The sequence below is a fragment of the Salvelinus alpinus genome, chromosome 17 (genome assembly GCF_045679555.1).
Source record: "Salvelinus alpinus chromosome 17, SLU_Salpinus.1, whole genome shotgun sequence".
NCBI lineage: Eukaryota > Metazoa > Chordata > Actinopteri > Salmoniformes > Salmonidae > Salvelinus > Salvelinus alpinus.
In genome coordinates, this window is record NC_092102.1 from 24,290,977 (window position 1) to 24,303,651 (window position 12,675).

General features: G+C 39.8%; 1 pseudogene; it reads right to left on the reverse strand.

Moving 5' to 3' along the window:
- Nucleotides 1-6,730: 6,730 nt before the first annotated feature.
- LOC139542574 (protein-glutamine gamma-glutamyltransferase 2-like) lies at nucleotides 6,731-12,636 on the reverse strand (annotated as a pseudogene).
- Nucleotides 12,637-12,675: the final 39 nt, after the last annotated feature.

The following is a 12,675-nucleotide window of genomic DNA, read 5'->3' on the forward strand; positions in this document are numbered from 1 at the left end:
AGAACGTGACACTAAAGCAGAGGAAAACAACTCTCAGAAAGAGAGAACAAAACAAAAACATATAGTTCACCAAAATGAAGTAAATGAATCCAAACAAAGTTTATAATTTTTCTAATTTACATAACCTCTGAAATTAACTTTTTCTTCTCTCTTTGTGTATGGCACGTTCATTCTCTCTGCTAGTAACTCCTGGCAGAACATTCAACGTTACATTTCCTCTTCTGGCTGCTATCAGGGCATTCAGCGTGAAATTAAAGGGAATGAATTCTGAGTCCAAAATAAATGTGCTCCTCTGATGAGGTTGGAGTTCGTCCAAGCCACTGAGATAAAATGCTTTTACACTTATTTCCCCATCTCCTGCTTATTATTGTTCAAGATTCATGACTCATTCTCTGCGGAAAGGGAACTCGGTGCCAAAAGAAACTTACTGAAGGAAATCAGACTTTTACAATTGGCTATAGTCACAAATTCACATTTTATTTCCAGATTTAACACATTTCCATTTTTTTTATAGCAGTATAGCTCAGTCCCTAATTCTCCAAGTAATCTTTGTCCATTGAAAATACAGATCTACAGTAGTAGCACACATCCAGTAAATTGTTTATTTCAGTGATATCCTATGACGTTGTATAATGATAAAGACTATCCATTCCTGCCGTTTCAGTGTAGCTCACCTCAACAGAAGAAATCACATCTGTTTGCTAACTCTGTCGTCATCTACAGTAAACTAAAACAAATTTGGTGACATGTACAGTATGTTCTGACAATGATATAGATTTCACTCTAGAAGAGGCAGATAGTCTTGCCAAGGCTCAGTGCAGTCAAAAACAAGATTTTACTGTGTTTTATATATATCTCCACACTATGAGGTTGGAATAACACTGTGAAATTGTGAAAATGATAATGCCCTTTTAGTGTAAAAGCTGTTTAAAAAGACTGCCTGAAATTTCGGCCTATTTTGGTGGGAGGGAGTTTTGGCCTTCCATGGTGACATCACCATGCGGTAAATTAGTTAATAGGCCAATAAGAAAGAGAGTGCCAAACCTCTCTGCTAATAACAGCTAAAATTCAGTTTTACCCTCCCCACTCAAACCACTCCGAGACAGTCCTAGCAAAATTCTTGCTTGAGAAATGTCTCTTTGCTAAGAAGCTATTTCATTTTTTTTTTTTTTTACCATTTTAATAAAACAATCGCAATTCGATACTAAATTGTTACCCAAAAATGATTTGTTATTGAGATTTTAAAAAAGGGCTGCACCGAACCTTTAAATACTAATTCAACTTTCCAGACGAGCTGTCGCTGTGCAAATGGATGTCATAACCCCAGGGGTACGGGAATGATATACAGTAAACACTCATCAGGCACTGTTTGGCTCACCTGTATAGTCTCTTTGTGATTCATAATCTATATATATTAAAAGAGCCGGGGAATTAATTACACCGCATGGCTGCTCCATTTGTACAGGTGCTGCTTATCCTGAAGCTCCCCGATATTCTACTCTTGTAAAATGTATTACACTGTACTTATTTCTGTAGGAAACCGTGTGAGGTATTATTAGAATATTAATGAAATGCAGGGAACTTCATATAGAAATGCTCGATCAATGCTCAATAGCCTACATGACCCAAGATTATCGATTGTCGATTTTCAAGAAATTGATTTCTTAAACTGATTTCAACTCCTGAAAAGATCATGCTTGTATTTTAACTGATGATGACATGAACACTTGGCTACCCATATTAGTTTTGATTAAATTGTTCATTTCTGGATGCACTTATGCCTTGTGTATATGTATCCTGTTTTGTCTTCATCATACAAAATGGTCTCAACTCACAGCCCACTTACTGTAATTAATAGGGGTTGATCATGGACTGTTGGCCAAGTTCTGTGTTAGCTCTAGTTCTGCCAATCCTGTCATATTCATCATCCGCTGGTCTAATTGACTGATTAAACCCTAACAAGCATGCTGACTCACAAATGGCTAACTTGCATGGGAAAGATTCAAGTTTTCTATTTCTCTACTCCTCCTTACAGTTCTAACAAGGCGGTAGCAAGTGTGCTGGCTGCAATATTGGATTGGACCGCGTGACATACTGTATGTCTTCGCACGTGCTGCTATTCGACGGCATGGAGCGTGACAGTGTGGAATGACATGACCCTCTAACATGTCCTGCTGTGGCTCTACAGAGAAGTAATAGCATTAACATGTTGTGATTCAGGGCAGGACTAGGTGGGCTAGACAGAGGTCAATAACAGTTTGTGGCAAGTATTGATTTCGCCGTAAACATGGTGACATTTCATTTCAGGGGTATCAGATTTTTCTGATACAGGCACTAAAACTCCAGATGCAATTCATGTCAATGCAGGTGACCATCCCAATCCTTTCCTCTTATAAAGAAACACAGAGACCTGGGCATGAATAGCAAATTCATCAATGAGTTGTTCCTTTGGTATTTTCAGGAAACCAGCGAGAACGATTGCATTTGTCGCCTGGCCTTCCATACTGCCTCTGATAAAATACCCATTTCCACAGAGGTCCCCCCAGACCAGCCACCACAGCTCTTCAGGTGTAGTTATGGGGGCCACAAAAACCCTGCAGTAGCACTTACAATCCAACTTCACCAGATACCAGAGATTCAAGAAGAGAATGTGGTTAGTCAACAACAGTAACCTTTAAAACAGAAATAATGTAACGCGCCGTTTAGAGGCTTTGGAGAGTGGAACGACAACTACAGGATAGTTAAGAGCAGACAGAGGTAGCACACAGGAGCTATGTATAACATGTCTTTATTCTCTTGAAGCAACCACCATCTCCATCAGTTCAAATGACAGACAGGAATTTATAGTCACAGGTCAGGCATTACTGATGAACATCTGATTCTCATTGTTACAATAGCATACTGAATAAATACAAAAACAAGGTCCAAGAGAGATAAGCTAAGAGCTCACTGCAGGAACAATAGCCCACCTCTGCCCAGCAGACTGCACCATGGATACAGTAAACATGCTCAATAAAACAAAGCAAGCACAACAGAACACAGATCTATGCAGGGCCCAGCTACTTTTCCGTCAATCTGCACCTATTAGAACAGCCCCCAGCAAATCCACTCACATTACCTAGCCTGACCAGGAGCCAAAATGGATTGTCTAGAGGTAATTGCAATGACCAGAGGCGACCCTCTTTTGGCTTATGAAAGAATGCAGGTTTAGTAGGTATCGGTAGCATTGGAAATATCCTCACTCAACTCTCCAGCACATGCAGAGACCATAATGAAAAACACAGAGATCAGTGGTGTGAGAAGAACCAATGCAAAGTTAATGATACAATTGCACAACTAAATAAATGGATTGTTTCACCAATGCGTGGTGCCTTTGGCACATTAGGCAATGCTAGTAATGAGCCATTGAAGCTGTGACCTCGGGAGCAAACCCATTAATGGGTGAAGATGGATGGGTCACTAGTAGATTAATTATCAGTCATCAAAATCTGATTACTCCCAGATCTCTTACTCAGGGCTGTTAGAGGACTATTATTACCACCCATGCAATAGCTTGAATAATTTCTCCCTGACTTCCCCATTATATGTCCATATTTGCAATAGGTAACACATCATTTGGCAGTGAACCACTGCAAAGGCTTCAATAAAACAGTTTTTGGAAAGATAAGACATACTTCAATCATACACTAGGCTACAGAATAATGAAAAGTGAAGACATATATCACTCTTTTTTATCCCAAGCTATGAAACCTAGCACCCTCTCTGCTTGTCCATTAGAGTTGTTGGACTGACATTTGACTTTGCAGCTGCGTCATTGTTAATTTTAATTTAAAAACTATCTATTTACTCTCTCACATTGTTTCCCCCCACTCCTCTGTGAAGTTCAACAACTTTACCTCTAGCCTATACAGTACCTCTTAAATCAAATTTGGTGTGACGCTCTTAAAAGCGGCAGAGGGAGGGAGAGAGAAGCCGTTAATAATTTATGATAGCCTCAGCTTTTTAAAGCACCGGAGCGGTCCTGCTCCCCAGACATTTCATTTGTCTGAAAATCAGCAACTGTGCAGTCTGATTATTGCTCGTGTCTGCCAATGTGACTGCATGTAAAAGCCCTCCACGGCACCAAAAGAGAGTTTGCAAGGATGTTCCATATATCAGTCAAACAATATGTAGGTAAGTATTGTTTTAATAGTCATCTTCTGATCCACCAGCCCCTTACTCACCATTTGGGTGAGGTTGTATTTGAAAAGCTAAATCTCAGGATCTTCATGTGTGATCTAGGTGTTACAGCTTGATGTTGACCAAAGAAGGGCCACTAGTGTCTCTTTTTATCAAGACACTCTCAGCACTGGTCAAATGTCAAGTGAAATAACTGAGGCAGATTAAATTAACTTTAGCAAAAATCATGCTTATTGTATTCTATGATACAGCAGAACATTTGTCAAAGCAATGGCAGCATTCAAAGAACTACAAACATCATAACTTGTCATATTCACACAGAAGGGATACAAGGCAAACACACACAGCTACAAGGGGGTGACATGAATTTTGAGGAACTTCAATGCTTCCATCTAGTGATGACTCAAGATCATAACAGGTAGGCCTACTACACAATAGGTGAGAGTGGGGTAAATTGAGCCATTCTTTACATTCAGCATCACTCTGTACAGGGAAATATATTATTTCCAAGATATCGACATATATTTCAGGATGTTGTGTATCCCTGGAAATAATCTGAATTAATGTAAACATTACAGTTTTGAAAATATTGCTTGTCCAAAGAAAGTGGTATCTTGGCACAATTTAAATATTAGCACTACCTTTTAAAACCATGTCCATCTTTATTTCCCAAACACAATTCAACACCATCGCGTTTTGTCTTTTAATCATTTTAAGCATCATTTAACACAGGCTTAACTCATAACAAACACTTTTACAAAAAAAAGGCCAGGCCCTGTTGTTACCTCATATGCCAGCCATAATTCTTTGCATTACGCCTGGGAAGAAAACAATTCAATTTGCTCAACTTGCCAAATTAGCACATGGCCATTGAATCAACTTACCCCAAGGCAAACATTTAGACTATATTAGCCCGCACACCTGAAAGGAAGCGCTTTCATGCTAAGTTTAGGATCTCATATTGAAGCTTATTGAGACCCTAAATGATGTACCGAACAATCTTAAAACGATCTACTTTGGTTTAGATACAAGCATCATGAAACCTTTAACACAATACATTTATTTGACTTGGTGAAAAGCAGTTTTTGGACCTAACTTGCCTACCACTTATTCCATGGTTCTTCCTTCACAGACTTCATGTACTGATGACCTCTTCCTAAATATTTGATCATATTGTTAATTTTGTGTATGGTTTCCTAGAAACAAGAGTGGCTCAACTTACCCCTCTCCCCTACACACAACCCAAGTCCTCTATAAGCTGATCTGTATCCCTGGTCCTTATAGGCTTGTTGAAGAGCACTGTCAAAATGTCCAATACACTCACCACCTACAAGAGCATGCCAGTGAGTTCCTCCTGCTGGAGAGCTGAATTTACAGAGCCTTCAAAAAGTATTCACACCCCTTCACTTTTTTCCTTGTTTTGTTGTGTTACAGCCTGAATTTAAAATTGATTAAATTGAGATTGGCATACACACGATACCCCATAATGTCAAAGTTAAATTATGTTTTTCATTAAAAGTGTCTTGAGTCAATAAGTATTCAACTCCTTTGTTATGGCAAGCCTAAATAAGTTCAGGAGTAAAAATTTGCTTAACAAGTCACATAATAAGTTGCATGGACTCACTTTGCGTACAATAATAGTGTCTAACATGATTTTTGAATGACTACCTCATCTCTGTACCCCACACATACAATTAATTATCTGTAAGGTCCCGCAGCTGAGCAATGAATTCAAACACAGATTCAACCACAAAGCAGGGAGGTTTTCCAATACCTCGCAAAGAAGGGCACCTCTTGGTGGATGGGTAAAACAAAAAAGCAGACAACCTTTGAGCATGGTGAAGTTATTTGGATGGTGTATCAACACACCCAGACACTACAAAGATACCGGGGTCCTTCCTAACTCAGTTGCCAGAGAGGAAGGACACCGCTCAGGGATTTCACCATGAAGCCAATAGTGACTTTAAAACAGTTAGAGTTATTAAATGGCTGTGATAGAAAACTGAGGATGAATTAACAACATTGTAGTTACTACACAATACTAACCTAACTGACAGAGTGAAAGTAAGAAAGCCTGTGCAGAAAAAAATATTCCAAAACATGCATCCTGTCTGCAACAAGGCACTAAAGTAATACTGCACAAAATGCGGCAAAGCAATTGACCTGGTCCTGAATACAAAAAGTGTTATGTTTGGGGCAAATCCAATACAACACATTACTGAGTGCCACTCTCCATATTTTCAAGCATAGTGGTTGCTGCCTCATGTTATGGATATGCCTTTAATCGTTAAGGACTGGGGATAACTGGGGAAATTTTCAGGATAAAAAATAAATGGAATGGAGCTAAGCACAGGCAAAATTCTAGAGGAAAACCTGGTTCAGTCTACTATTCCACTAGAGTCTGGAAGATAAATTCACCTTTCAGCAGGACAATAACCTAAAACATGAGGCCAAATATACACTGGAGTTGCTTACCAGGAAGACAGTGAATGTTCCAGAGTGTCCGGGATTGACACGGCCGTCAAAAGGAGGAGACCAAGGCGCAGCGTGGTATGCGTACATTCCTCTTTATTGTAAGAATGAACACTGAACAAAACGAACAAAATAACAAAACGAACCGTGAAGCTATACAAATGAGTGCTGACACAGATCTTAATGATCTAACAGAACGTGATTATTGAATAGAATGAGGTATTTGACCTCCACTTTTCTCCTGGGGAGTTGGATCCAATACCTGCCACGCATCAAACCCTGGGCCCAGGTTTGGTCGTGACATCCAGCATTCAACCCACACATAGAAGTTCCTGGAAATAGACACAGACATCTATTTATTTATTTAGGACATAAACAATTGCACAAAATACTATAAATTGTTATAAAACCATCTCAGATGACTGAGAGAAAACAAAGTGTTCTTTGCTGCAGATCAAAACATATGACATGTAGAGATATTGAACACCAACCATATGCTGTCCTTGGACATGCTGATTGTTCCCCCAGTGTTGGTGTAATATTCCTCGATGACCAGGCTTCCATTGGTGTCATGGGCGGAGTTAAAGATTGTGACAACTCTTGATGGGATCCCCAAAACTCTCATAACTGAAAAAAGAAAGAAGCACAGAAAGACAACTCAAGACAATGATATTTACTGTTGTATATTGCCACTGGAACAACCTCTAATGGTGAATAATTTTTAAATGGATAGTCAAATGTCAGTTACCTGTACACATGACTGAGGCAAAGACCCAGCACTGGCCGTACCGTACAGGGCTGAAATTGGATCGCCCCCAGAGCTTTAAGATGTCTGCGCTGCCCGTCCATTGCATCGGGTTAAATCCATATTTAAAGTTTCCTGACCAGTACCCCTTCAAGACCTCGATCATCTTCACAATTGACCTGGTTATAAACAGTTATAAACACAGACACTAAACAAAGAAAATAGGAGGGCATCACACAAAGTGATGCTGAGGGCAATTCCCTGATCCACCTCTACACAGACGACACCATTCTGTATACTTCTGGCCCTTCCTTGGACACTGTGCTAACTAACCTCCAAACGAGCTTCAATGCCATACAACACTCCTTCCGTGGCCTCCAACTGCTCTTAAACGCTAGTAAAACCAAATGCATGCTTTTCAACCGTTCGCTGCCCGCAGCCCGACTAGCATCACCACCCTGGACGGTTCCGACCTAGAATATGTAGACAACTATAAATACCTAGGTGTCTGGTTAGACTGTAAACTCTCCTTCCAGACTCATATTAAACATCTCCAATCCAAAATCAAATCTGGAATCGGCTTTCTATTTCGCAACAAAGCCTCCTTCACTCACGCCGCCAAACTTACCCTAGTAAAACTGACTATCCTACCGATCCTCGACTTCGGCGATGTCATCTACAAAATAGCTTCCAATACTCTACTCAGCAAACTGGATGCAGTCTATCACAGTGCCATCCGTTTTGTTACCAAATCACCTTATACCACCCACCACTGCGACCTGTATGCTCTAGTCGGCTGGCCCTCGCTACATATTCGTCGCCAGACCCACTGGCTCCAGGTCATCTATAAGTCTATGCTAGGTAAAGCTCCGCCTTTGCACTTTCTTCCACTGCAAACCAACCATTCCAGTGTTTTTTTAGTTTTTATTTTACTTGCTGTGTTGTACTCACTTCGCCTCCATGGCCTTTTATATTTTTATTTATTTATACATATATTTGTTTGCCTTCACCTCCCTTATCTCACCTCACTTGCTCACATTGTATATAGACTTATTTTTTTTTTTTTTTCACTGTATTATTGACTATATGTTTGTTTTACTCCATGTGTAACTATGTGTTGTTGTATGTGTCGAACTGCTTTGCTTTATCTTGGCCAGGTCGCAATTGTAAATGAGAACGTGTTCTCAATTTGCCTACCTGGTTAAATAAAGGTTAAATTAAAAAAATTAAAAAAATTATCTCAGCTCACTGGTCACGATAACAACACCCACCCGTAGCACACGTTCCAGCAGGTATATCTCACTGATCATCCCCAAAGCCAACACCTCATTTGGCCGCCTTTCCTTCCAGTTCTCTGCTGCCAGTGACTGGAACGAATTGCAAAAATCGCTGAAGTTGGAGACTTTTATTTCCCTCACCAACTTTAAACATCAGCTATCTGAGCAGCTAACCGATCACTGCAGCTGTACATAGCCCATCTGTAAATAGCCCATCCAATCTACCTACCTCATCCCGATATTGTTTTTATTTACTTTTCTGCTCTTTTGCACACCAGTATCTCTACTTGCACATCATCATCTGCACATTTATCACTCCAGTGTTACTCTGCTAAATTGTAATTATTCGCTCCTATGGCCTATTTATTGCCTACCTCCTCATGCCTTTTGCACACACTGTATATAGACTTTCTTTTTTCTACTGTGTCATTGACTTGTTTATTGTGTTATTGGCTTGTTTATTGTTTATTCCATATGTTGTTGTGTTGTTGTCTGTGTCACACTGCTTTGCTTTATCTTGGCCAGGTCGCAGTTGTAAATGAGAACTTGTTCTCAACTAGCCTACCTGGTTAAATAAAGGTGAAATAAAAAATTAATCAAATTAAAAAAGTCATTGTGAGTGTGTGTGTCAAAGACAGAGGGTGGTGTGGTGAGAACACACTCAGGTATTTTGAACATAACTGACTAGTATCTGCGGATATTTGAGGTCTTGTAACTATCAAAGTGCATAAGAGTTTACACACCATGGCACACACAACTCTGCTGATGTAGACAGGGTCTGCACGGAGGAGGTAATCTCCCTGCTTGTCTTTGCTGTGCTGTGGGCTGACCTGGAGGATGTTAAGGCAAATCTCCAATATCCCCTGTTCATACTACACACAGGAGGAAGAGGAGATGGTGGGGATCGGGTTACTACTGTAAGTTCCTCAAGGAGACACAATGATTAACAATAAATTAAGGTTGGTTTTCTTTGCAGCTACTTACCTGGCCAAATGACCATGGTCTTGATATGACATTGTGAGGAGTGCCCATGTGCAAAAATTCAATGTCATTTTTAACGTACTCATCTCTCTGGTCTTCAAAAGGGATGTACACTGTATCATCTGAAAAATACAAAATCCCAGTCAATGATGACAACAGTAGTGGTCATCACCATCATCACCACCACATGAACCTACACTGAAGCCAGGGGGTGCACAGCAGGACAACGCTTCCTATGGCGAAGCTGCGTTGCCCATCAAGACACACAATGTGGACTTGAAGGTCGTCGAGTCCCACAGGAGCCTTAGCAGGGGAACAGACGTGGACAGTAACCGACTGAGAATGCCTCTCCCCTGGGTGGATATGGGCACTCCACTGAGAAATAGACTCATCCTTTAACTACATGACAGGGATTTCAACAGACAGCCCACCTATACAGCAGAACAGTCAGAAAAGGTGAGAAATAGCCACAGGAAAAATATTTTCATCATATGTCCTGAACAGGTTTTAACAGAGGGGCGATAACAAACAACTGCTAGGAAAAGCGTAAAGAGTTCACATCAAATATTGGCCTGTAGCATACCTAGCAGGGCAGTAAAGATGAGTGTCTCCATCTGTGGGTTGAACACTCTTCCATGTAACAGCATGGTGACTTTGAAAGGCCTCCCGCGCCGTACCACCAGGTGCCTGGAGCTCAGGCCCAGTGTTTGGTGGGCCGTGTGGTTGTCATGGACCTCCAGATTGACACCAAGAAGATGAATCATGCAGACAAACAGTTTCTCTTATCAAACAGCATAGACATGTACACTCTGCAAGAAAATACACCGCTGGAGGGCAATGTGAGAGGGGTATGCACTGTATATTTGAAACAGAGTGTGTCCGTGTTTGTGGGAGAAAGATTATAGGCGACACTACACTGCACTTTTGATAGCTATTCCAACTTAAGACATCTTGTGACAAATGTCACATACTTCTCTGAAAACCTTTAGCTGCCTATAATTATAAAGGCCATTTAATGAATAACCTTCAGGCCTGTCGGAATAGTTTCTGGTGTAGTTAAGTTATTAGCATCTCTCAATAAGAAGAGACAGTGATGTTACCTCAAACAACAGCTGATACCTCTTTAAAAAAGTATTATTATTATTATTATTTTTTTTTAAACAGTTGCTCAATCATACTGTTGCTGAATGGCTATGACAACATTGTATGACAGGAATGCAGTACAGCCTTATCTAACAAGGAATTGTGTGTATCTGTCTGTGCTGTGTGCAATCGGAATCAAAGGACAGTAGTGTTGCTCCTACAATATGCCATTGCCAGCCCAATTTCCTTGTAAAAATTACATTTAATTGTAATCTCATGGATTTGTTATTTGTATATTGCCAAATGCTAATAGGTGAAATAAAAACAATGGCATAACAATGACATAAAGAAAATATATTACTAAATATTCAAAAGCATGGTTCCCTCATTGAACAGGATTTAACAGACTCAAAAGTGAATTAAACACAAAGCATGGATTTATGAGGATACATTTGATAAAGCACACCACACTATCAATATATGCATTTATTTATCTACTTTACACTAAAGTTTCTGAACATATGAGAAAGACAAGTAGTATAGATGCACAGCAGGAAAATCAAAGGCAGAGTGTATTCAAGGTTTAAAGTAGCTGTCCAGTGAAAATCTCACATTAAAAGTTAATGGTCTGTTAACTCATACCTAAATAATGCTGTTGACTCGTCCTATACTCGTATTTGTGGCAAAAGCATAAATGGGAGAAAAAAAACACTTCAAAAAACCCACTTCAAACTTGTATCTCAAAGAGAACGTTTAAAAAATCCTTGCTATTTCCCCATAGAATATGATGTCATTCTCCTGAGGATGAGCTGGCCAATCAGTGATTTAGGGGATGAGCTGGCCAATCAGCAGCCGACTTGCATTTTTAATGACCGGTATGCTTCCACACCATTCTGTTGGGGTACGCCTACACCAATCCAACACAGAAAAGCTGCTTTTTGACACTAATTTAGCATTTTTTGAAAGGAAAACTATTTCACTTATATTGTAAGTAATAGGTAATATTTCATAGAAATTTGGAAACACTGGACAGTTAGTTTAGAAATGCTTCAACATTTTGTAATTCCACTTAAAAATGTCAGACATGATTTGCCCTAATGAAAAATGTATCAACCTCTACAAAAATGTTGATGAATTATAATCCACATTTCCTGTTGCTGCAGGATTATTTTCCTGTTGTGAAAAACTGGTCAAATTAAGACAGTATATCTGTTAGTAAAAAAACAAACAGACCTGTTTGCTGCTTGTATGTGTATCGCATGGTGAGCAAGTCTTAATTCCCCTCATTGCTTGAAAGTTCCAGGGACAGACTGCTCCTCCGAGAGTGAGAACCGGTCTGTGATGAGAGAGAACTATGTGCCAAGACACTGTAGGCTAATGAGACATGACCTGCTACAATCTTGGGAGGGGAGAATGGCAGGGGACCAACATAGCATAGCATAGCAGAAGATAAGTTAACAGGTAGTGCACATCCCCTCATACAGATAAACATCTTTCTCAACTCTTAGAAACAGTCAACCGATGTTTGACGCATTGCTCAAGGCCTTGTGTGTTACTGATGTACATTTATGACAAGCCGTGTAGGAATGCTTGGGATGTACAGTCTTATCAGCACCTCTGCTTTGCCTCACTGAACTTCAGTCATATTTTAGTTTACATACCTATTCTCTGCAGAACTTGCTTTTAACACATTTTGTAGGGTCAAATCAAAATGTTTTTATTCTTTAAAAAACAAAGTTGAGGCAAAGTACACGCTTGAAACCATTTGTTAGATTGGTACAAGTAATTATTTTTTACCACGGAATTTGAGGCAAAAATGTTCATCTTGTAACATTGTTATAAAACAAAGCGCAGAACAATGTGATTTTGACTGCAGCGTCAGTTTCCTTGTTTCCCTTACACGTTCTTAGCACAGTGGCTGAATTGTCAAGAACAGTA